Genomic DNA, 6,000 nt, shown 5'->3' on the forward strand with positions numbered 1-6,000 from the left:
AGCAGGCTAAGGCATATGATACTTACCAAAAAGCCTCACTGATGGCTGCCAGTACACGTTCAGAGTAGGGGACTAACAGGACTCACCTCAAAAGCTAACAAGTATGCCTCTTTTCTGGGCCTGAGTCAGTGTGGGAAGGTGGCACGTGGTGGAAAACTGAGAGGATTCACCCAGAAGGCTTCATCCAGAAGATTTTTGCTGGGCTTAACGTGGGAAGCACAGCAGCTGGTGAGAGACTGAACAGACCCACCAAGAAAGCCTCAGACTGTGGTTTTGGGTGGATTTCTCTCTCTCTTTTTGAAGGAAGATATTTGTTGTTATTTACTTCTATCTTAGAACAATTTTCATTCTATCTCACATGTTTTTGCATGTTGTATTTACATTATTCAATTCTAGGAGTTTAAATTTTTCTCTTCTAATTTCTCCGAAGACCCATCTATTCTTACCCCTGCCTCTAAGGGTTGTGGTCAGGGTCACAAGCAACAGTGCTATATGAGTTTATGGATTTTCTCTAGTTTTTGTTGTTGTTGTTGTTAATTTGTTGTTTTAGCCATTGTGAACAACTATAAGAAATCATTTAAATTTTCTTATAGATGCTAAAGTTTGCTTAGAATCTTTTGAATAAGTTCTTTTAGATAATATTCCATGGGTTCATGAGAAAAAGAGTGTATTCTGTTGTCTTTTTATAGAGAATTTTGTAGATGACTATTAAGTCCATTTGATCTATCATGTCATATAAATTTTTATGTTTTTTATTTATTTTTTATCTGTAGGACTTGTCTATTGGGGAAAATGGCATGTTGAAATTATATAATATTAGTGTGTTGAGATCTCTCTGTGCCTTTACATCCAGTAGTATTTATTTTATGAAGCTGAGTGTTCTGAGGTACAGTGCATATGCTTACAGTTGTATATCGCCTGATGGACTGTATCTTTAATTAATATGGAGTGAGATTTAAAAACATTTTGTCTAATTTTGGTTCAAAGTCTAGTTTGTATTGGTGTGGCTACCCCTCCTTCTTTTGCAGTTCCACTTGCTAGCATGCCCTTTCCCACCATTTCACCATAGGCCATGTTTGTCTTTGATAGTGAGATGTGTTTCTTGTAGGCAACAAGGGTTAACTCTGTTCTCAGTCCAACTAGATAGTCTGTGTCTTTTGATTGGAGAATTGAGACTGTAAATATTTAGAATTTTAAAGTATTTTAATATGTATTTATTTAATGTGCGTGTATATACCATGGTGCCTTGGTGTACATGTGGAGGATAGAGGACAATTTGTGTGTGTTGGTACTCTTCTTCCTTTAAGTAGGTTCTGGAGGTCAAACTCAGGCCATCAGGCTTGATGGCAAGTGTCCTTACCTGCGGAACCATATCACTGGACCTATGGTATGTATCAATTCCTCTCATTTTGTTCTCTCTGTGATGTTTGATATTTTCATAATCTCAATTGACTAGTGTAATTTAGTCATCCCTGTATGTTGTGTGTAGTTTTAAAAAACAATCTGTGATAAAACCAGTTATGCACTGACATTGGCGGACTCTGTTCCCAGCATGGTGCATAGCCCGAGACCATGTGTTTCTCCTAGCCAATGCCTCTTTGTAAATGCCTGATCTGCCTCTCCAGATCTCCAAGATTGCTCTCTCAGTACCCCATGGCCAGCTGCGGGCATGCTCTCAGCATCCCACACTCTGCTGTGGTTACCTCTCCCCTAGAGCTCAGTCCTTTGCCCAATATTCCTGTTCCAACGCCTGGCCAAATTCCATACTGGCTATGTTCTTTCCCTTTGCCCACTTGAGTCACCGTGAATGGAAAACACCAGACAACCTTAGTTTAAAATCAACAGATGGCACAACCTCTGGACATGGAATCTATTGTCCTAAACGCATCAACTATCCTATGTTGGAAGTCTTCTGGTGGCCGCTACCAGGTCTAACAGTTTCCAGTCTACATCTTGCCTCCTCTCACTCTGCCTCAACATACAAAGGGGCCCTTTCTTCCTCCCATGTCTCCTCTTCTTCTCTCAGACCCAGAAGGCCCACCTCCTCCTTTTCGCCCAGCAATTGGCTTCTTGTCCTTTTTATTAGTCAATGAATTGATTAGGGGAAAATTCTCCTACATCTGTAACCGCATGTCTATCTCTCTTCTTAGTATGTAGACTTCTTTGAAGTGTCTTCTGTGGTGCTTGTTCATTTGTCATAGATTTCTTTAATTTGTATTACGGAAAGTTTTTCTTTCTCCTTGCCTTATTTTGGGTTACTATTGCTATGATGAAACACCACGACCAAAAGCAAGTTGGGGAGGGAAGGTTTATTTGGCTTACACTTCCACAACCATAGACCATCACTGAAGGAGCTCAGAACAGGAACTCAAACAGGATGAGATCCTGGAGGCAGAGGTTAATGCAGAGGCCATGGAAGGATGCTGCTTACTGGCTTGCTCATCATGGCTTGCTCAGCCTGCTTTCTTATAGAACCCAGAACCACTGCCCCAGAATGGCACCGCCCACAATAGGCTGTGCCCTCCCCATCAATTACTAATAAATAAAAAGCCCTACAGCCATTTTATCAATCGAGGTTCCTTCCTTTCAGATGAGTCTAGATTGTGTCAACTTGACATAAAATCAACCAGTACACTTCACCCATTGTCAACTTGATAATGAGCACATCACTGTTAAGCCATAATCCTTTCTTTTTGTTCATCCCCAAGATCACACATGAATATCAACACTACATATATGCATTCCAAATTTTAAAAATCTCACATAGTCTTTAAAAAGTCAAACACTTAGAAAAAAATCCAGTCTCTTTAAAATATTCAGTGTCTTTTAAAATATAAAGCCTGTAAAATCCCAAAATCTCTTTAAAAGTTTGAAGTCTCTCAACTGCAGGCTCCTTCCTATAAAAATAAGGTAAAACATTTTTACTTCAAGAGGGAAGAACCAGGGCACAGTCTCGATCTGAATAAAGCAAAACCACACTCCCCAGCAGTGTAAATCACTCAGTGTCTGGGATTCATGTACAATTTTCTGGGATCCTCCGAGGGGCTTGCTTTGGCCACTTCTCTGGGTCTGCCCTCTGCAGCAAACGGCTCATTCTAAGCTCCAGCTTGCTGCACTCCACAGCGTCTTCGTTCTTGGTAGTCCTCCCATGGTACTTGCATCTCCAAAATGTTGAGGTCTTCTACTGCAGCTGGGCTGCATTTTCACCAATAGCCTTTCTTGGGGCTCTCTTTATGGTGCAGAGCCTCAACTTTTCTCCATGACCCCCTCAATCCTGGGGCTTCCACTGCTACTCCAGCAGTAGCTTCTCCAATGGCTTCTCCTGGCCTCTCTCAGTGCCAATCCTTAGCTTCTCTCTGTCACCCCTTCATGCCTTCAAAACCAGTTCCACCTGGGAGACTCTTACACAAAACCAACTTTGGCTGCCAGCACAAGGTGCAACTGTTTGGGAAGGATCAGAGGGTGTGACCTTCTTGGAGGAAGCGTGCCACTGGGGGCACATTCTGAGGATTCAAAAGCCCAGGCCAATCCTAGTTAGCTCTCTGCCTCGTGGTTGCATCAAGATGTAAGCCCTTAGCTTACTTCTCCCGTGCCATGCCTATCCGTCTGCTGCCTGCCCTCATGCTCATGGACTTTAACTCTCTGAAACTACAAGTCCAAAATAAACTCTTTCTTCTATAAATTGTATCTATCATGATATCTGTCTTAGTTAAGGTTTCCATTGCTGTGAAAGCGCACCATGACCAAGGCAACTCTTATAAAGGACAATATTTAATTGGGGCTGGCTTACAGGTTTAGAGGTTCAGTCCATTCTCATCATAGAAGAAAGCATGGCAGTGTTGAGGCAGGCATGGCTGGAGGTGCTGAGAGTTCTTGTTCTGAAGGCAAACAGGAGAAGACTGTCTCATGGGCAGCTAAGAGGAGGGTCTCAAAGTGACACACTTCCTCCAACAAGGCCACACCTCCTAATGCCACCTAGTGCCACTCTGGGCCAAACACATTCAAACCACCACAATATCTTATCAAAGCATTAGAAAAATAGCTAAGACAGTTTCTCTGCATACTTACCATTTTAACCATTATTTGATATGAAAAGTTTTTTTTCTTTTTTTAAAATTTTTTATTAGATATATTTTTTACTTATATTTCAAATGTTATTCCCCTTCCTGGTTTCCTCTCCATAAGCCCCCATCTCCTCCCCATCCCCTTCACAAATATGGGTACTCCCCCCATACATCTACCTTACTGCCCCCATATTCCCCTGCACTGGGGGTCCAACCTTTGCAGGACCAAGGGCTTCCCCTTCCACTGGTGCCCCAACAAGGCTATTCTCTGCTACATATGCAGTCAGAGCCCTGGGTCAGTCCATGTATAGTCTTTTGGTAGTGGTTTAGTCCCTGGAAGCTCTGGTTGGTTGGCATTGTTGTTCTTATGGGGTTGCAAGCTCCTTCAACTCTTTCAATCCTTCTAATTCCCCCAAAGGGGGTCCTGTTCTCAGTTCAGTGGTTTGCTGCTAGCATTGACCTCTGTATTGGACATGATCTGGATTTGTCTCTTTGGAGAGATCTATATCCAGTTCCTTTCAGCATGCATTTTCTGGCTTCATCCATCTTATCTAGTTTTGGTGGCTGTATATATATGGGCCACATGCGGGGCAGGCTCTGAATGGTCATTCCTTGAGTCACTGCTCTAATCTTTGTTTTCATATCCCTTCCTATGGCTATTTTTCCCCTTTTAGGAAGGAGTGGGAACATCCACATTTTGGTCATCCTTCTTCTTGAGCTTCCTGTGGTCTGTGGATTGCATCTTGGGTAATTCGAGATTTCTGGCTAATATCCACTTATCAATGAGTGCATACCAAGTGTGTTTTTCTGTGGTTGGGTTACCTCACTCACGATGATATTTTCTAGTTCATTCCATTTGCTTATGAATTTCATGAAGTCACTGTTTTTGTTAACTGAATAGTACTCCATTGTGTAGATGTACCACATTATTTTTTAATCCACTCCTCTGTTGAAGGACATCTGGGTTCTTTCCAGCTTCTGGCTATTATAAAGAAGGATGCTATGAACATAGTGGAGCATATGTCTTTGTTATATGTTAGGGCATCTTTTGGGTATATGCCCAGGAGAGATAAAGCTGGGTCCTCAGGTAGTGGAATGTCCAATTTTCTGAGGAACCTCCAGACTGATTTCCAGAGTGGTTGTACCAGTTTGTAATCCCACCAACAAATTTGTTTGATATTAGAATGGCAACTCCAGCTTGTTTCTTCAGACCATTTGCTTGGAAAGTTGTTTTTCCAGCCATTTATTCTGAGGTAGTGACTGTCTTTGTCTCTGAGGTGTGTTTCCTGCATTCAGCAAAATGCTGGGTCCTCTTTTGGTTTCATTGCAAGGAAATTATATTCTTGCTTTCTGTACAGTGTAGTTTCTCTCCATATGTTGGAGTTTTCCATCTATTATCCTTTGTATGGCTGGATTTGTAGAAAGATATTGTATAAATTTAGTTTTGTCATGGAATATCTTGGTTTCTCCATCTATGTTAATTGAAAGTTTTGCTGGATACAGTAACTTGGGCTGGCATTTGTGTTCTCTTAGGGTCTGTATGACATCTGTTCAGGATCTTCTGGCTTTCATGTCTCTGGTGAGAAGTCTGGTATAATTCCGAAAGGTCTGCCTTTATATGTCACTTGACCTTTTTCCCTTACTGCTTTTAATATTCTTTCTTTGTTTTGTGCATTTGGTGTTTTAACTATTATGTAACAGGAGGAATTTCTCTTCTGGTCCAATCTATTTGGAGTTCTGTAGGCTTGTATGTTTATGGGCATTTCTTTCTTTAGGTTAGGGAAGTTTTCTTCTATAATTTTGTTGAAGATATTTGCTGGCCCTTTAAGTTGGGAGTCTTCACTCTCTTCTATACCTATTATCCTTAGATTTGATCTTCTCATTGTGTCCTGGATTTCCTGTTGTTTTGTGCTACTAGCTTTTTCCGTTTTACATC

Source organism: Rattus rattus, chromosome 6 (genome assembly GCF_011064425.1).
Source record: "Rattus rattus isolate New Zealand chromosome 6, Rrattus_CSIRO_v1, whole genome shotgun sequence".
NCBI lineage: Eukaryota > Metazoa > Chordata > Mammalia > Rodentia > Muridae > Rattus > Rattus rattus.